The sequence below is a fragment of the Bufo gargarizans genome, chromosome 1 (genome assembly GCF_014858855.1).
Source record: "Bufo gargarizans isolate SCDJY-AF-19 chromosome 1, ASM1485885v1, whole genome shotgun sequence".
NCBI lineage: Eukaryota > Metazoa > Chordata > Amphibia > Anura > Bufonidae > Bufo > Bufo gargarizans.
In genome coordinates this window covers 708,555,660-708,576,938 of record NC_058080.1, presented here as the reverse complement: position 1 = coordinate 708,576,938, position 21,279 = coordinate 708,555,660, and positions in this window count along the sequence as shown.

Below are 21,279 nucleotides of genomic sequence, written 5' to 3'. Positions count from 1 at the left end.
AGGGGCTTTCTTTGTTAATAGTTTCTAGGGCTGAAATTTGTGCTAAGATTGAATCAATCTTAAGCGCCCTTTGCTTACGCACCCAGGATCCCAAAGAAATGAGTTCACCCCTGATGTAAGCCTTGTGGGCCTCCCAAATCATAGCCATATCAATAGTGGGAGAGCTATTAATTTCAAAAAAGGACTTAAGCTTCTCATCCAACCTACGCCTATCATTTTCGTTTTCTAACAGGGTTTCATTCAGTCTCCAGGACCAATCTCTAGGAGGTAGACCACTCAACCGTATCACCAGAGAGACAGGGGCGTGATCTGAGACAGTGATCTGTCCTATAGTGGAGGACTCAATCTTATCTAGAACATGGTTAGAGACAAAAAGATAGTCCAACCTCTGATAGGATTTATGTACAGCTGAGAAGAACGTGTAGTCCTTGTCACTAGGGTGAGACAGTCTCCAGGTGTCCGTAATTTGGTGTGCAGCTAAAGCTTTAAGCAGTGAACGGATTTGTGTAGTGGAGTGTTTAGATACCCTAGAGGTAGAGTCCATAGGGTGATCAAGAGTCAGGTTTAGATCCCCTCCCAGTATCAGTAATCCTTCTCTGAAGTCTCGTAGTGAGCTTAGAATCTTAAGAAGCCAAGGTATTTGTCCCGTGTTAGGGGCATACACATTAGCCAAGGTCACCTTACTACCAAATAGAGTGCCTTTTAAGAATAGGTATCTACTTTCAGGGTCGATGTATTGTGCCTGAAGCTGGAAGGGGGTGTTAGCTCTGAATCCTATGGAAACACCTCTAGATGCTGATGAGTGGGAACTATGGAACCATTTAGTGTAATGTTTGGTGAAAAGTTGTGGAATATGGTTGTTTCTGAAATGCGTCTCTTGTAAGAACAAAAGATCTGCCCTCTCTCTCCTGAGCATGTGGAATACCTGACTTCTCTTTTGGGGAACGTTAAGTCCATTTGCATTAAGTGACGTTACCTTCAAAGGATCCATAATTCATAGGTGGTTGCGAGGTAGAGCAAAGATACATATCCCAGTAAGGCAATTAAATATAGACGCAGGACCCATCCGAACAAACTATACACAGGAACAAAGAAAACAAATTCAAGCACGTTAATACTCATAGGATACCCTCCTACAAGTTAGGAAGAGGAGAGGAGGAGAGGGTGGTGGGGACAGGGCAAGACAAGACAGAGAGTGGGGGGGAGGAGAAGGGGTTAGAGAGAGTAAGTACAGTAATGAAAAGCAAAGTAAAGTAAAGCTGGAGGGGGAGAAACTGTGAGGTACAGAAAGCCTGTACGAGCACTCACTACACAGCTTTGGGGCTAGACCAGGAGGGGGGAGGGAGAAGATAACGAAAAGAAGAGTGCGAACATACCCGTATCTCAGAAAATCGCTCCCTCCCTCCTCCCAGCACTGAGGATTCCCACAAAACGACCATATAGGAGCCCCATTACCTTCATGGGACCCAACTCATGAGTTAAACAGCAAGGATGCGCAGGGTCATGTAATTATATAAAAACATCATACCCAAAAAATGCAGCGACCCCTAACTTAGTTACTATATGGGTTGGTAGCAAATAGGATAACAGAAGATTAAATCCCGTCCCTGCCATCTTGCTCGGGACCAATTGCCCTTGTTACTGAAACATGGATACAGGAGTCAACCTTGTGATGGCAATGACGGGGTTAACTAACTGAGACAGACCACAAAGTTTACAATCCAGGCCTACAGTTTAAACTGGTTCTGAAAAAGGAATAAAGAACATTTTAACAATCAGTGCGGTACCGATATGTTTCCGGATTCAGACCGCAGGTGGATAACACTGGATCCATGCAATAATGCATATGGGTTCAAGTGTCCTGGAGCTCAGCTTGCCGCTTCTTCGCCTGTGGTGACTTGAACTTTTTTGCGATTCGCCAGTCGTCTGAGGCAGGCAATGTTGGCAGCTTCAATTCGCCGGACAACGGCAGCCACGAGGGAATGTCCAGTGGTTCCACCTGCAGGGCTTCCCACATCTTGCTGAGATCTTCGGGGTGTCGCACTGTGATCTGCTTCCCATTCACTGTGGCGCACAGGCCAAACGGAAAAAGCCAGCGCAAGGGGTGACGTCTCTCCCTTAAGATATCGGTGAGTGGCTTTAGTTGTCTCCTCTTGGCTAAGGTGCTGGCGGCCAGGTCTTGGTAAATCTGGATTTTATGATCCTCGTGCGAAAAGTCTCCTTTGTGACGAGCGGCGGTCAAAATGGCGGCCGTATCCACAAAACTGAGCAAGCCGCAAATAATATCCCGCGGCGGGGCATCCGGCGGTGGTTTAGGCCTGAGGGCCCTATGGGCTCTCTCTACAACTACCATCTTTGCCCGGTCGTGTCCAAGTAGTGCAGTGAAAATTTGGCTGACCGTGTCAGATATATCATCCCTCTGCACACTTTCAGGGACTCCTCTTATGCGAATGTTTTTTCTGCGGCTCCTGTTTTCCTGGTCTTCCAGGTGCAGGAAAGCCGTGTTCAATTGCTCCCGGACCTCTTCAACTTTCGTCTGCATTGCACGGCTGTGCTTAGTCAGGGCCGCTTGCGAGTCTTCTAGAGCCGCCACTCTATGTCCCGTTTGTTTAATTTCCGCTTTTATGGCGGAGAGTTCTTTCATAACGGGCTCAAAAGCAAGTGCCAAGGACTCCTTGAGAAAGGCTCTGGAGATGGGGATCGAGCCGAGATCGCTGTGTGTCTCAGACGCGGCGAGGGAGCCTTCATCATCAGAGTCCTCTGTGTATGCCGAAGCGGCAGCAGCTTCCTGCGCCATCTTAGATCTTGCAGCCGGCGAGGACATCTTCTTTTTCAGGTATTTGTCCAGATCTGATTGCCCTCTAGCATGTCTGGGAGTAGTCTGGACCTCTTTAGCTTTATCTCTGTTGAGTTTTCCCATGGTAAGTCAGGGTGGGAACCCGCTAAATAGCTATTTGCTGGTGCTGCGGTGAGGAGCTCACGGGTCAAGCAGCCATTTCCTGACGCGGCTAGCTCCGCCTCCCGCCCAGTGCAGTGTGCTTTTAAGCAGGTTGTTACCACCAGCTACCATCCATTACCCATGGACATATACGTTGTCATCACTTTAACATTATTAAATTTGTCTTGGTGTTAAAGATCTTACATAGGGTTGGATACAGTCCGAGGAGACAACAGATTGTCATACATAACGTTTCAGGGCAATTGGGGCACCTTTAATTTGGTCAACGTTGCTCATATGAAATCTTTTTGTTGATTTGATCGAATCATACCTAAAACTAATTGTGGAACATTTACTCACACCTTTCACTTAGAAATATCTTGCTTCATTCTTAAGAATGCAAATTGGATTTTAAGTGGACAGAGGGCAGGTCCAAGCCACTTTATTTATCCTTCGTTCCCCTGCTTCCTCAACCAGCCCCTCCTTCTCCTTGCTTGACATGGTCAGATTCCTATGTAGACATCTTCCTTGGCTTTTTCAATCAAGAATGAGTGAGAGGGATGGGCAGGCAGAGGAAGCAGGAGGTTTAAGGGTGCACACACAGAGTAGCTTGGGTCCGTCCTCAGAGCATGTAATTGCTCATTTGCATATGGATTAAACATATTTTTTCTCCAGAATGAAGCAATGGATGACTTACTAAAAGGTATCATTATATTTAGCTGAGCTATCCCTTTAAGGGATTGAGCCTGATTTAACAGTGAATTTCCTGGTAACAGACTTCCTGTATGTACATTAGGTCTGCATTGGTAATTGCTTGGGAACAGGAGTTATTTGATTTACAGCTGGGCTCTCTTTATTGCAGCCAGGATCAACCTCTTTGTCAGTGCATTGTAACCTGATTTAGAAGGTGTTGGTGGGTTACCATAGAACCTGGGGGCTGTGGAAGTTTGGGTCCTGACAAAGTCCCAAAGGTCTGGTCTAACAGACTACCTATCAGTGACACACTGACAGAACATAATGATTTGGAATACTTATTGGAAATGCTGTGGATTTTACATGTGGATTTCTATAGGCAAAATCTGCAGTGGATTACAATACCAGGCAGATGGATACTACTGGAGCAAATTTCATGCACATGCCTTAAAATTTGTGAACTATGTATATGTCTCAGATTGGAAAGTTAGAATGCAAATTCCTTTTGGTGCACACTGTGCAGTATTGCAGATTTGGTTGGTCATGATTTGTGGGGCCTTATCGTCAAGCAGATTGATGTCTATAGCAGTGGTCTCCAACCTGAAGTGCAACTGTATGCCCGTGCATTTTTTGAGAATATTTATCTATCAACTTGGTGTGTTTGTTTAAGAAGTCTCTCATTCATCCAGGTCATATGAAACACCCCAGAGTTGTGTTAGTAAACTCTTTTACCCCGCTACAACCTGTTAACAGCATTAACATTGTCATCTGATGAAATTTTACATTATATCCTCACAACTGATAAAACCATATTAAAATGTATATTGTTGCAATTTCCATGTTCACCAGCAGTGTTCCTAAGCTGAAACAGTTCATTCCAGTTTAGCTCCCCCTCTGTGAGCAGAGTGGACTGTGCCCATCTTCTGCAGCATGGGGAGAGAAGGAAGTTAGAGTTAGTGTGCCAGCCACCCCTGTTGGGGAACGCTGTGTGTTAGTCTTCAGGAGTCCCCCTGCATAGGGAACCAAGCCAGGATCTTGTCTCGGCTGAGACATTGATCAAATCCTTAGCCTCAGCCTTGCAGCCTCAGCTAGAAGACAAAAACAGCAGACAACCCCCAGTTCCAGGAAGAAAGCATACCATGTGAAGATAACTGTGAGTAAAGTCCAGAGACCCAGGAGAAGCCATATTCCTCCTTAGTTAGTCAATCGCCATCCAGCAGAAGATAGAGAGTGCAGAAGCCAAATTCCTGCCACAGTATAGAGCTACAAAGCAGACGTCCTTTCCTGTAAGCATCAGGTACATGAGAGAGCAGAAGATAAATTCCTGCCAACCAGTGCCAATTCCTGCTGGGACCTAGAACTAAAGCTGTATCTTGCTTGGATGAAAGTTACAATCAGTTAAACTTCACCTAAGGTCTGGATCTCAATGTCTGCTGCAAATTCCTCTATTACTCCTACTAGCACTACACTCATTTTATTGCAAGTGAGCCAGGATCCAGGAGTCCAGCCGTACCCAGGTAGGAAACACTGTTGACACCATTAATACTACCATACAGAGACATTACACCACTCTGGCATTCCTAAATTGGGACGTGCATTATAACACCTTTAAAGGGCCCTGTGACAATACCCTGCGCTTGCTGCAATTGCCATCACAAACAAAACTTTAGACTATCACATACACCTGACCCAGCCATTGCATAATTTGGCGTCAGAGTGCATACCCCTGTCCAGCTCACTGCAGATACACTGCCTGTCCAAAAAAGAAGCCGCCACCCAAAAAAAAAGGTCACACCGCTTTTACCTTTGAGTATGGCATGCATTTGCTGTGGCATTGTTTCGATAAGTTTCTGCAATGTCACAAGATTTATTTCCATCCAGTGTTGCATTCATCTTTCACCAATATCTTGCATTGATGATGGTAGAGTCTGACTGCTGCGCAAAGCCTTCTCCAGCACATCCCGAAGATTCTCAATGGGGTTAAGGTCTGGACTCTTTGAGCCCGATGAATCCTGGCATTGTCATCTTGAAATATGCCTGTGCCATCAAAAATCCATTGATGGAATAACCTGGTCATTCAGTATGTTCAGGTAGTCAGCTGACCTCATTCTTGGAGCACATACTGTTGCTGCACCTAGACCTGACCAACTGCAGCAACACCAGATTATAGCAGATTATAGCACTGCCCTTACAGGCTTGTACAGTAAGCACTAGTCATGATAGGTGCATCACTTCGTCAGCCTATCTTCTTACCCTAATGTGCCCATCACTCTGGAACAGGGTAAATCTTGACTCATCAGACTACATGACCTTCTTACATTGCTCCAGAGTCCAATCTTTATGCTCCCTTGCAAATTGAAGTTGTTTTTTTCTGTTTTGCCTCACTGATTAGTGGTTTTCTTACGGCTACACAGCTGTTCAGTCCCAATCCCTTGAGTTCCCTTTGCATTGTGAAAGTGGAAATGCTCTTACTTTCACTATTAAACATAGCCCTGAGTTCTACTGTTGTTTTTCTTCGATTTGATTTCACCAAACGTTTAAGTGATTGCCGATCATGATCATTCAGGATTTTTTTCCCGACACATTTATTCCTCGAATACGATGGGTCCCCACTATCCTTCGAGTTTATAATAATGCGTTGGACAGTTCTTAACCCAATTTTAGTAGTTTCTGCAATCTCCTTAGATGTTTTCTCTGCTTGATGCATGCCAATGATTTGACCATGAGATGTGTCTTTTGACATGGTTGTTTAAGAAATGAGAAGCAAGTCATTGCACAAGTTGGGGTTAAATAACTTGTTGCCAGCTGAAAGATAATCGCCCATGCAGTAATTATCCAATAGGAGGCTCATAACTATTTGCTTAGTTAAATCCAGGTGGCAACTTGTTTTGGTACAGGCAGTGTATATCAATAGCAATAAGTCAGAGCAATTGGACTTGCATTTTTTTCTTGAAGGCATTTTGCTAGTCATCTGACTGCCTTTCTCAACTAGAGTTAATTATATATGAAATGTCCAGCATTAAATACTGGTGACTCATGCTTCAGTCATATAGGAATGATGTTTGCATTTGTATGACAAACTATTTGGTGTGATTAAACTGCCTCAGCAGAGGGGTTAGAACAGCAAAGTATGCTCCCACATAGAACAGCCTACACCTTAGATTAAAGGGCTTCTGTCACCCCACTAAAGTCATATTATTTTTTTTTGGCTAGTTACATTCCTTATAGCGCGATATATGAGAATATAATGTTGTCACTTACTTTCTTGCGGCCGTTTCTTGAGAAAACTAAGTTTTATAATATGCAAATCCGGTCTCTACCAGCAAGTAGGGCGTCTACTTGCTGGTAGCCACCGCAGAAAACCGCCCCCTCGTCGTGTTGATTGACAGGGCCAGCCGTGTTCTCCTCCTCCGGCCGGCCCTGTCAGTATTTCAAAAATCGCGCGCCTCTGTTCATTCGGCGCAGGCACTCTGAGATGAGGAGGCTCGTCTCCTCAGAACTCCCTCAGTGCGCCTGCGCCGATGACGTCTTCTCTTTCGGTGATGTCATCGGCGCAGGCGCACTGAGGGAGTTCTGAGGAGACGAGCCTCCTCATCTCAGAGCGCCTGCGCCGAATGAACAGAGGCGCGCGATTTTTGAAATACTGACAGGGCCGGCCGGAGGAGGAGATCACGGCTGGCCCTGTCAATCAACACGACGAGGGGGCGGTTTTCTGCGGCGGCTACCAGCAAGTAGACGCCCTACTTGCTGGTAGAGACCGGATTTGCATATTATAAAACTTCGTTTTCTCAAGAAACGGCCGAATGAAAGTAAGTAACAACATTATATTCTCATATATCGCGCTATAAGGAATGTAACTAGCCCAAAAAAAAAAAAGACTTTTGTGGGGTGACAGAAGCCCTTTAAGACTTGATGTATGCCTACATCTTAAAGGGAAAGGACACTTGTTTGATGACAGTGAGGTTTGCATCTTAGACACACAGGAGGACTAGTTTAAAAGAGGTGTGAGAGAAGCTATTTATGTTAAATTGGAGAAACCAAGTTTGAACATAGTTGGAGGAGTGCACCATCTATTGTCTGCCACTTACAATGCTGTTCTAACACCTCTGCTCAGGTAGTTTAATAAACCTACTAGCTACAGTCATGAAAATGAAATCAACATCTTACCTCTATGACTGAAGGATGACTCACCAGTATTTATTGCCAGAGATTTCTTGTACAAGTCATTCTAAATGACAAAGCTGGCCGGATGACTAGCAAAACGCCGTAAAGAGAAAAAATAAATAAAACAAGTCTAGTTCCTCTGACGAGTTACTATTGATTTGCTTGGTGTGTTTTTCATGTATGATTTTAGGACTTGGAGCTTGCACCTTGCACCAAGACTTTGGAGACATTTCCATGGAAGTTAGTGAATTATCATAACCAAAAAAAAATCTGCATCTAAAAATATCACAAACTTCACACAAAAATTACATTAAATAATGAAATGATAAAAAAAAAAAATTTGAGGTATAGAATTTTACTTCCCTTAGGATTCCTTGTACACCCTATTTACAAATCTGTCACACAAGGCACAGGTGGACAGACTGCTGTACCACGCCTACAGTACCCCTGTATTCATAAATCTTACCCATTATCTATAAAGCCAACATCACATCAGACAGCTGAAATGACAAGAAACACTCTGGCTCCTGTCTGGATATTTAGAATGTGCTGTATGAAAATCTAAAATTGATGTAAAATGTATTCACTTTGCTTATCAAATAGAAAAATATTATGTAGCTGAGCAATAACTGCTCATTAGCTTCATAAACAGTGGCATTTTTTTTTTATTTTTTTTCAATTCTCTGGCTCTGGAATCAACCACAGACGATTCCTTTACATTGCTGTGATTTAAACATGTTTAATAACTAAATACTATTTGTCATAAGCCAGAATTATCATAATCTCTTCTGTGGGATAGAAATAAATAGAAGTACTAAAGTACAATTACCAAACAGATGAAAAAATAGCGGTCCCGTAAATCACCACGGTAAACATCATCGCTTTTAATTATCTATTTGTGCAATGCCCAGATATCAAAAAGCAATTTCAGCTTTCAGTCGTGCGACTTTATATAACTGTAAACAGATACAAATCCAATTTTTATCTCATTTACAACCAGTGCTGATTTTTTTTTTTTTTTTTTAATTGTTGCAGTCAGCAAATTTAAATAGATCTTTTGGGTGTTTGACACAGCTTCTAAGCAAGAATGTCAGTTTAAGTGCATTTACTGTGATCAGTATCTGGCATTAGCTATCAGATATATATATAAAAAATAAAAAAAAAGTCATTTGGGAAATCACACACAGCTGAGTCATTTCACACTTCTAGAAGCTCTGTAACTAATTCATTGACTGGACACCAAGGAACCCTCTGCGCATCGAAACCGTGTTATATATTTGGAGTAGGCTGTGAAAGATATGGGAGCAGAAATGATCAAGCAGAGGAGACCAGAGCTAGATCAGGAGAATCCCACAACTTTTAGCTTTCCATAGAAGTTGACAAACAGTGTAAAATAGTGCTAAAATGCTTTAAGTGAGATACTGTATGTAGAGTGCCAAATAATACCACTATACAGCTATCAGCTATGTACAGTAAAAAAGGTATACTTTTTATCAAGTGGGTTACCCAAGACTTAAATATTGATGATCTATTCTCAGGTTAGGTCATCAATATCAGATTGGCGGAAGTCTGACACATGGCTCGATCCATCTACTGGCCAGATGATGATCTCTGCTGGGCTACTGCGGACACTATGCCTCGATCATGTGACATGGCTCCACCCGTTCAATGGTCAGGTGACAACGGTTGCTGGGTTGTGATGGACTCTTTGTCCTGACCATGTGACTGGCCTCACTACGTCATGTTCACGACCGGATGTGAGCTCACATCCGGTCTGGTATGCGATTTGACGCGAGTTGGGGGCGGGACAGGCTTGTCCCTGCAACGAGTGTCGGGACTGTGACCGCATGCGTGATGGTGTGGTCGTACCTATCATCTGCCGGACGCAGGTGATTGGTGTAAGAGTAGGATGCTGCAGGTGCAGACCAGCAATTAATTTATAGCCGCACCCCCCCCCCCCGGCTTTTGGTCACAGATTAGGGGAGGGTCACAGATTAGGTCCATTGTGCCCTGTGAAAAAGCCAGCGTGCGAAACGGACGTCGGGCCGCCCCCCCATTTACCAGGTCTAGTATTGATATATGTTATGTATTGCACATGCCACTTTGACTGCCCATCTGTGTCACTGGATCTATACTGTGTCTTTCTGCACATTGTTATACTCATTAGTCATCTCAATCCACCCAGGTGCGTCTGGTGCAGCCTGTGGTGAGGTTGTGGATTCAAAGAGCTGACTGATTCGGAGCACATTGAATTTGGCATTTTTAATTTACACAGTATCCAGTGTAGCACATGGGCAGCGGCAACTTGATACAGATATTACTTATTTATATATGTAGTGGTATTGGGGGGCTTTTCATCCACACTTTCCTGCATTTCCCTACTGAGTTTGTATTTGATAATATTTATGAATTTTTTTCAGTATGCATATATGTTAAATAAAGATTTTGTATGAACATTACCGCTGGTGTGTTGTGCAATTATAGGAGTTCATATTCTGCGGCCGTGCGGTTTATATGTTGGCTGTTTCAGCCTTTTTTGGGGTATTATGGAAGTCTGACACATGGCACCTTCATTGATCAGTTGTTTCAGACAGTTGCTGGTGCTAGAAACTATACAGTTGACGCAGTGGCGTACATAGAGAAATACGGTAAGGGCCCCATAGCAAAGATAAAACCAGGCCCCCACACAGGACAGAAGGGTTTCTGCCTAAACACCTTTCAGTGAGCCTTGGGCCATTTTTTCCACTGCCTTATTTGCTAAAAGTTGTTCCTTCAGAGGGTAGAGTCCTGACCAAGTCCCCCCCCCCCCCCAGTAGAAGAGGGGAAGATCCAAACTGGGCTCCCTCTTGCCCTGGGCCCCATAGTTATTGCATGGTCTGCTGCTATGGTAGTTATGCCCCTGAGTTGATGGTAGACTATGTCCACTGTGTAGTTTCCAGTGCTGGAGTAAAAACAGTGGCTTTTTCTGCACAAGACTCCAAAAATGTTGACTTAATGGGGGTAGATGCCTTCCCCTGTTTTAAATATAAATGGTAGTGTCAGAAGAAACAATAGCCTTGAAAAGTTCTCCCTTTTTTTGGAAGCAGCATCAGTACAGTATGGATGTGGATGTGGCAAATTCCAAGGGTGTTAGGGTTATTGTGGCATGTAGCAGCAATTGTGGCATCAGAAGTACCAGCATAGCATGAAACAGACAAGGCAGTAGGTGCATGGGTGCACATGTTTAGCGGTAATAGTAGTAGTAGTGGCTGTGAAGAGATATTGGCAGTGCCAGTAGAAAGATTAGTAGCTGTGAAGGTGGCAGCAACAGTTATGTATGGAAAGTGCCGGTAGGCAGGCGGATATAAACAGTGGCATGATGGTTCCAGAGATTTATAGCCACTATCAGCAATGGCAGAACCAGGGGTGCCTGAAAATCCTCAAAGATCCATGCCTCACTCATTATGACAAATGTGATGCTTTGTATACTGGCGGATATCAAGTTTGCCTGTTCAGGTGTGATGACACAACCAGTCTTGCTAAAAACCCTCTGTGAGATAATATTCCGGACACTTTTGTAATCTGACTGCGCAGAAGTGCATGGGATCTGGGAATATATTATCTGCAGGAATAGGCCACAGTCCAGGTAGGACTGAACATTCTCCATTATGTAAATAATACTGAAATGGCTACTGCAGCTTCTGATACTTGTGTTAGCAGAGACAGAGGGAGGTGGGTGGCTCAGAAAGTTGCGGATAAGGGGGCCTCTTGGTCACATATGGAAGTGGCAGGCATGTGCTTGCCAAACGTTGCAGCAAGCTTCATACACAGTGTATTCTGGTGATAGCAATTTGACCTCCTTTTTGGAAACATTTTGCTTTGATAGGGAGGTTTTATCATTATCCATGGCTATCTAGTCATTATCAGATTGATTAATGCTAACAATAACAATAAGTCTGTCAGTATGTAAGCAAGCAAACATATAGCTTGCCCACTCACCATGGTCACTAATGCACCTGATGACTCAGTTCTTTACAGGTCATCACTTTGATGATTGGTCAGTTTTTTTGTCAGTTTTTTTTTAGGTTTTAGAAGTTATATTATCTCTGTTCTTTATTGAAACCATGACCACCACCCTCCTCAACTGATGTCACCTACTCCTCTGATCTGGCTCCCATGTCCTATCCAACACATTGGCATTGTATTAGTCCTCACCATTCCCATAACTTTTATCAGACTGTGATATGTAATTGTGGTCTCCTTGGCACCTCTTGTGGTTAACTCATCTCTATTTGCCCCAAATGCCACTGCTGCCATGGCTACCACTGCCACTACTGCCACCTTAGTGGCTACAGATGACACTACTACTGCCAGCACCAACAACCATACAGCTATGCATGGGGTCTCCAACTCCCTCTGAAATCTCCTCCTAATTACATTCCAAACACTAACTGTTCTCAAAAATGATCTTGAGTATCTTATTTCTATATTGCATGAGGATTATTTGCCTCTCCTTAGGAAAAAAAGGTGGTCCACTGGGACGGGGCAGTAAAGAAAGATGCAACTAAGAGAATTTTCTGGGGCTGCAAGGAGGAACAGGAGGAATGCTGTGAGTCCTAGCTCCAAGGCTCAGTGTCAAACTTAGAGGTGACATCCACATTATCCTAGGAGTGAGCCATCCAGTCCACAATCTCATCCTCTTTGACCTCAATAATAATGTGGTGCATATTGGAAGCAAGGGGGAATTATGGTCTGCTGCTACTACTACCATTACGACTGCCAGGAAGGATGGTGCTTCTACTACTGTTTGCTCTACTACAACCACCCACATTCTCACTCTTGGATGACATGGCTTAGGTATTTCATTTTCCACAATTCTATTAGCCAGACATTTTATTCTGAAGCCTTAAAATGAAAAGTTACAGGTTTGGTACACAGATTATTTAATGTTACTAGCAAAATTGCAAGTGTTTTTTTCCCCTGTAATTTACAGACAGAAACACAATTAAACATCCCTCCTCTCCTGCGAACACACTGCACACAGGTATTAACATAGTAACATAGTACATAAGGCCGAAAAAAGACATTTGTCCATCCAGTTCGGCCTGTTATCCTGCAAGTTGATCCAGAGGAAGGCAAAAACAAAACCCTGTGAGGTAGAAGCCAATTTTCCCCACTTTAGGGGAATCAAAAATTCCTTCCCGACTCCAATCAGGCAATCAGAATAACTCCCTGGATCAACGACCCCTCTCTAGAAGCTATTGACTGAGCTAAACTTGATAGTTAACGCATTAAGTAAATAATGGCAAGAAAAAGATAAGTAACTTTTCAATGGATTTCAATGGCTTTTGTCACAAGGTAACCAAGTGCGTTATCAGAGTCAATTTTAGCTTGGCTATATCTGTAAATGCTGTTATTGTAGCACAATGCATTCACTAATAATGCAAGGCATCTTGACACAATATAATTTGTTAACTGAAGCATGTGCAGTATACAGGTCCTTCTCAAAAAATTTGCATATTGTGATAAAGTTCATTATTTTCTGTAATGTACTGATAAACATTAGACTTTCATATATTTTAGATTCATTACACACCAACTAAAGTAGTTCAAGCCTTTTATTGTTTTAATATTAATGATTTTGGCATACAGCTCATGAAAACCCAAAATTCCTATCTAAAAAAATTAGCATATCATGAAAAGGTTCTCTAAACGAGCTATTAACCTAATCATCTGAATCAACTAATTAACTCTAAACACCTGCAAAAGATTCCTGGGGCTTTTAAAAACTCCCAGCCTGGTTCATTACTCAAAACCGCAATCATGGGTAAGACTGCCGACCTGACTGCTGTCCAGAAGGCCATCATTGACACCCTCAAGCAAGAGGGTGTAAGAAACAGTCATGTAATGTGTCTAAGTTTCGTTATCCTGGTAAACTGTGTTAAAATTTAATGTATAATGCTATTCTAGTAATACAGATAAATGTAAATGCCTGCAGTATTCGTTTGGTCAGTAGATGGCAGCATAGGACCAATTTGCATTGAAGTTTGCCATAGAGAAAGTGTATTAATGTGGTAGTGGCTCTTTAAAACAGCAGTTAAGTGTTGAAGTGACACGCCCCTTATGATGTCAGCCTGCCTCAGTGTGAGCAGGAAGAATGAGGAAGAGGGACTAAAACTATAACGGCTGCCATCTTGGCTAGATAGAAAGCAAGTTCTGTGCTGTGTAAGACGTGTGTGGAGATACTAAAGGACGTTCCTGTGCAGCCAAGCTGTGTGAACTTCAGTCTAGAGACGGATGGAGTATAAAGAGACCGTGCATTTAGTGAAGCCAAGTTAAAAAGGACTGTGTGCAGCAGCTAACCTGTGGAGCTGACATTGGGCTGACTGGATTGCCCCAAACAGTAAAGAGACTCACAGTGCTGTCGAGGTACCGGACAGTCACTGTAAAATTCTGGATTATATCCATCTGGTTTTCCGGCCTGCTGAGGAGGACTTCTTTGTTGCGAATCCTGCGCTGGTTATAAAGGAAAAGGACGACATCGGGCCCCACCGTGCACTTCCACAAACTGTAAGAGGTCCACTTGGACCACTGGGATAAGGGGGGGTGCGCACCCGCTTGAAGTTAGGGTCAGTTAGGGATAGTTCCTGGGACTGCTATTCCTTAGTGTCCGCACCGCGAACACGGACACAGCAAAGGTGGAAATTGTTGTAGTATTTGACTTGAATTGTTCATACTGTTTTATTGTTAACCTGCTTTTATTAATTGATAGTAAATGCAATTTTCTTAATCTTGACTTCTGCGTACGCACTCTTTTCTGGTTGCGGAGTCATACCACCTGCCTTGCTCTCGGTTCACAAATTGGCGTAGTCGGCAGGATCCGCCTACCAGAATGGACGGCGACGCACCCATTAGGAGGGATGGTGCTGGAGGAAGAATGCCAGCAGGGGCTGTAATGAGTCAGTTAGCAAAGTTTGATGGCAATAATATGTCTGTGAGTGTGTGGGCAGAACAGATACGAATGGTACAGCGCATGTACCAGACCGCACCAGAAGTACTAGTAGAGCTAGCCATATTGACGTTACAAGGAGATGCTAAGACTACAGTGATATTGCGGCCATTTGAACAAAGACAGACATTTGAGCAAGTTGTCCAGATTCTAGAAACTATTTATGGAGAAACCGCATTGCTGGGGTCCCTGCAGGCACGGTTCTTTCAGAGGGTACAAAAGGAGAATGAAAGTCTCCCTCTGTATGCAAATGCCCTACAAGAACTGCTCCGTGATATTCAAGGGAAGGAAAGAGGGGGCTCACCAGCCTTCTGTAACCCTGATCGGACACTCCGTGACCAGTTTGTTCTGGGGATCCGTGATGGCAGCTTGACTGTTGCTATGCAGGACTTTATACGACGGGAGACTGATGCTAAATTTCATGACGTACAGGTGGAGGCCATCTCACGTGCCAATAGTATGGTTCAGAAGCCTCAGACCGCAGTTGGAGTTACATTGTCGCAGGGGGCTAGCTCTGGCCCAGAAACAGTGGAAAAAGGGACAGTTAAAGAGATACTTACAGTAATGCAGAAATTGCAAGAGCAAATGGAACACCTACAAACCAATTGTAATGAGAATTCTATGAGAATTGCAGGCCTCCAGAATACTAGAGACGAAGGGGTGGGCCGTTCACACCAAGAAGGTCAGAATCACCCACAACCCTACTGGAGGGATGAGGATAGGACCTACCGAAGGGGTCCCAATAATGTAGTACAACTCTCAGGAGAGAGCGATGGGGCTTACCGAAGGGGCCCAAACCGATGGCCAGAGCGACGGGAAATACGCTGCTGGGAGTGTGGACGCGTGGGCCACATTGCTGCTAGATGTCCAGAGCAGCGACAAGCTTATGAGAGACCGCCGTTAAAACTGAAATCCCCTCCTGCAGTAGGGCGGGCAGTAGGGGAAACTGAGAAGGAGATTATGAGAGGAGAATGCCCTGAAGAGGATCTGATCGCTGCAAGTCCCATCATACAGATGGAATTGGAAGGTATTCCGGTTACCGGGATGATTGACACGGGTTCCCAAGTAACGACCCTGAGTAGAGACTGTTACGAATGGTATTTTCAGCGACATGTGAAATATGATCCCCATACATTCATACGAGTGGTCGCAGCTAATCAGTTACCAGTACCGGTGGTGGGAGTGGCCTGGATGAATGTCAGATTATGTGGCCAAGATCTAGGCAAGAAAGGCATTGTGGTAGTACAGGAGTCACATGAAGTAAAGGTCCCTGTCATCTTGGGGATGAATGTGTTAAAAGAATTGGATCAGATTCTCTTTGAAAAGAAAGGTCACGGTTATTGGAGAGAAACCACTAGCCATCGGCCCACTCAAACGGCCTTCCAGCGGCTGGTCCGAACATGTGGCTTACAGAAAAGTTCAGATGCACAGTGTCCTCTTGCTCGAATTTCGGTCCCTCTGCATACAAAAGTTACGTTGCCACCCAGACGGGAGATGATAGTGTCCATGCCTGTAGGCACCTGTAGGAAACTAGAGGGCATAGCTGTGTTGATAGAACCACTGCCGACAGCCGGAAGAAGTGTTGATCCGCTAGTAGCCCGTTCCTTGGCAGTAGTCCGCAATGGGAGAGTACCCCTCCGATGTGTGAACACTCAGGATCAGAGTGTAGACCTAGCCCCAGGAAGGCTGCTAGCTAACCTCTATGTGACTCCGGAGGAAGTGAGGAAAGCGACCCCGATGCAGTTGAGGCCGGCTGAACGAGGTGAATGGGCCGTAACCGTGTCTATGGGGGAAGGCGAGAACCCCACCCTTAAATGGAATGGCGGTGCAATTCGAGAACAGATGAAGATAGAGACTTCTTCGTGTTCTCTGGAACAGATCCGGAAGGTAGATGAACTGTTATGGGAAAACCGCACAACCTTTGCACGTCATGCTGAAGATTTTGGATGTACAACAGGGATCTACCATGAGATTCCCACAGGAGACACCCTTCCAATCAGAGAGCGCTACCGACAAATTCCTCCACAGATGTATCAGGAGGTGAAAGAACTGTTGACCCAGATGCTGCAGGGTGGGATCATTCAAGAAAGCCAAAGTCCCTGGGCAGCTCCAGTGGTACTAGTAAGGAAGAAAGATGGGTCCATTCGGTTTTGCGTAGACTATCGAAAGTTGAATACCTGCACCGTACGAGATTCCTACCCCTTACCTCGGATTGAGGAGTCCCTTTCAGCACTAGGAAGAGCCCGCTACTTCTCTTCACTAGACCTGGCTAGTGGGTATTGGCAGGTGCCAATGGCCGAGAAAGATAAGGAAAAGACTGCCTTTATCTTGCCCATGGGACTATACGAATTTAACCGGATGCCCTTTGGATTGACAAATGCACCTGGAACGTTTCAACGATTGATGGAGAAATGTCTTGGTGACTTCAACTTTGAATTCACTCTCATCTACTTGGATGACATTATAGTGTACTCTGCCACCTTTGAGGACCATCTCCGCCAGTTGGGACAAGTATTTCAACGATTGCGGGAACATGGGCTCAAACTGAAACCCAGTAAATGTCGGTTGTTCCAATCTGAAATTGATTACTTGGGTCATTGTGTATCAGGAGAAGGGGTGAGGCCGTCAAGGGACAAGATAGCGGCTGTTCAAGACTGGCCGACACCGACTACCCTGCGAGAAGTGAGGGCGTTCCTGGGAGTAGCCGGCTACTATCGACGGTTTATTAAGGACTTTGCTAGAGTAGCAGCGCCACTTAATGCTCTCCTACGAGGCACCGCCCGGGGGTCCGAAGAACCGGTCCGTGAAATGGGGCCCTGAACAGGAACACGCCTTCCAGGCATTGAAGGATGCTCTTACAACGGCCCCAATCTTGGCGTATGCTGATTACCACTTGCCCTTCCAGCTACATACCGATGCAAGCCTGTATGGTCTCGGAGCGGTGCTATCTCAGTTCCAGGATGGCCAAGAGCGTGTCATAGCGTATGCCAGCCGATCCTTGCGAGATTCTGAGAGAAACCCTGACAATTATAGTTCATTCAAGTTAGAACTGTTGGCACTGGTATGGGCCATGACTGAGAAATTCTCTGAGTATTTGACCGGAGCTGAAGTCTTAGTACTGACTGACAACCCATTGGCTCACCTGGAAAATGCCAAGCTCGGGGCTTTGGAGCAGAGGTGGATAGCCCGAATGTCTAAGTTCAATTACCGCATTAAGTATCGGTCCAAGACGGAGAACCAAAATGCCGATGGACTTTCTAGGGTAACTACCCAGGCCCCCAGCGGAGACATGGATCATGAGTTGGAGCATGTGGAGATGCCTGACTTCAGCAGATTTTCACAAGCCTTGGTCACTGCTATGCAGTGTGCAGTGGAAGGGACCGAAACGGCTCCTTTCTTTGGCCCCTCACTACAGGAATGGGTGCAAATACAGCAGGCCCATGAGGGGCTGGCGAAAATGATCAAGTGTGTTGAGAAAGGCAAGAAGCCCTGTAAAGAGGAAAGAGAACGACTGACCCGTGAAATGCTATTAGTCCTGAGTCAGTGGGAAAAGTTAGAGATGAAAAATGGAGTACTATGCCGAAAGGTATATCTGCCTTCTGAAATCGACATTTGTTACCAAATCGTAGTGCCTAGTGAACTGGCTCAATCATTGGCTCTTGAGGCTCATAATAAGAATGGACATTTTGGTGGCTACAGCGACTGATTTACTGTCCAGCTCTCCGTCAAATGGTCGAAGAAGTATGTCATAGATGTCGAACTTGTGAGATCCATAAGGCAATAGAACAAAGAGCTCCCCTGCAAACCATAGTGACCCAGGAACCTTTAGAGATCGTCATGATAGACTACCTAATGGTGGGCCCGTCCAACAGTGGGCACCAGTACTGCCTCGTAATGGTGGACCACTTCACCAAATTTGCGGTGGTGACCGCCACCAAGGACCAGACCGCTGAGTCAGCAGCTCGAGCCCTATGCCAAGATTTCATCCGAGTGTATGGGTGTCCACAACGCATCCACTCTGACCAAGGGGCTTGTTTTGAGGGACATGTAATGAAAGAAGTTCAACGTATCTACGGGATAAAGAAGTCGCACACGACTCCATACCATCCCCAAGGAAACGGAGCCTGCGAACGATTTAATAGAACTCTGCTACAGATGATGCGGACTTTGGAGGAGGACAAGAAGTTACAGTGGCCTCAGTTCTTGTCTGAGATGGTGTGGGCCTATAACAATCAGGTCCATTCTACAACGGGGTATTCTCCTTATACTCTCCTCTTTGGACGGTCTGGGCGAAGTGTCGGAGAGTTACAGTTAAATGATGTGGATGGGTTCCCTCCAAGAGATCCAGCCTCCTGGGTGCGAGCACACCGGCAGAGACTTGAGACAGTTCATCGATTGGTGCGACAGCGTCTGCAAGAAAATTCTCATCCTGATAGGACCCCAGTGCAAAGGGCACCATTGCAGCCAGGTGACCTGGTGCTGGTACGTGTCAAGAAGCCTCAAGGAAAATTGGAAAGCAGGTGGGAGGCTGTGCCATATCGTGTAGTTGCCCGCAAGTATGCAAATGGGCCTGTGTACGAAGTTCAGAAAGAAGGAACTGATTGTGTCCGAGTACTTCACAGAAATATGTTGCGCCTGTGTCAATCTGAAGAAGCAAATTGTGATGGAACTAATAATGTCAACGAGCTCCCACAGTCCGAGACTGGTGGTGTGGAATGGGCTTACGATGATGAGGATGATTGTTGGCCAATCCCCGCTCCTGAGGATGTTCCACCTGTGACTAGTGTGCCCCCAGCCTGTGCCCCCTATGATGCGGAGTCTGCTGGTCCTTCTCAGCCTATGGCTACAGTACCCCAGAGTATACCAGTGGTTCTCAGACGCACCACTAGACCAAATGCTGGCATTCCCCCTGTTCGGTATGCGCAGGACGAGTTTATTTGGCCTGCCATACAACGGTACATTACCACTCTACATATAAGAGTACAGCCCTCTGGATATTCAGTCATTGGCAGGGACTGCCAATCTTAAAGTGGGGGGGAATATGTAAGAAACAGTCATGTAATGTGTCTAAGTTTCGTTATCCTGGTAAACTGTGTTAAAATTTAATGTATAATGCTATTCTAGTAATACAGATAAATGTAAATGCCTGCAGTATTCGTTTGGTCAGTAGATGGCAGCATAGGACCAATTTGCATTGAAGTTTGCCATAGAGAAAGTGTATTAATGTGGTAGTGGCTCTTTAAAACAGCAGTTAAGTGTTGAAGTGACACGCCCCTTATGATGTCAGCCTGCCTCAGTGTGAGCAGGAAGAATGAGGAAGAGGGACTAAAACTATAACGGCTGCCATCTTGGCTAGATAGAAAGCAAGTTCTGTGCTGTGTAAGACGTGTGTGGAGATACTAAAGGACGTTCCTGTGCAGCCAAGCTGTGTGAACTTCAGTCTAGAGACGGATGGAGTATAAAGAGACCGTGCATTTAGTGAAGCCAAGTTAAAAAGGACTGTGTGCAGCAGCTAACCTGTGGAGCTGACATTGGGCTGACTGGATTGCCCCAAACAGTAAAGAGACTCACAGTGCTGTCGAGGTACCGGACAGTCACTGTAAAATTCTGGATTATATCCATCTGGTTTTCCGGCCTGCTGAGGAGGACTTCTTTGTTGCGGATCCTGCGCTGGTTATAAAGGAAAAGGACGACATCGGGCCCCACCGTGCACTTCCACAAACTGTAAGAGGTCCACTTGGACCACTGGGATAAGGGGGGGTGCGCACCCGCTTGAAGTTAGGGTCAGTTAGGGATAGTTCCTGGGACTGCTATTCCTTAGTGTCCGCACCGCGAACACGGACACAGCAAAGGTGGAAATTGTTGTAGTATTTGACTTGAATTGTTCATACTGTTTTATTGTTAACCTGCTTTTATTAATTGATAGTAAATGCAATTTTCTTAATCTTGACTTCTGCGTACGCACTCTTTTCTGGTTGCGGAGTCATACCACCTGCCTTGCTCTCGGTTCACAAGGGTAAGACACAGAAAGAAATTTCTGAACGAATAGGCTGTTCCCAGAGTGCTGTATCAAGGCACCTCAGTGGGAAGTCTGTGGGAAGGAAAAAGTATGGCAGAAAACGCTGCACAACGAGAAGAGGTGACCAGACCCTGAGGAAGATTGTGGAGAAGGACCGATTCCAGACCTTGGGGGACCTGCGGAAGCAGTGGACTGAGTCTGGAGTAGAAACATCCAGAGCCACCGTGTACAGGCGTGTGCAGGAAATGGGCTACAGGTGCCGCATTCCCCAGGTCAAGCCACTTTTGAACCAGAAACAGCAGCAGAAGCGCCTGACCTAGGCTACAGAGAAGCAGCACTGGACTGTTGCTCAGTGGTCCAAAGTACTTTTTTCGGATAAAAGCAAATTTTGCATGTCATTCGGAAATCAAGGTGCCAGAGTCTGGAGGAAGACTGGGGAGAGGGAAATGCCAAAATGCCTGAAGTCCAGTGTCAAGT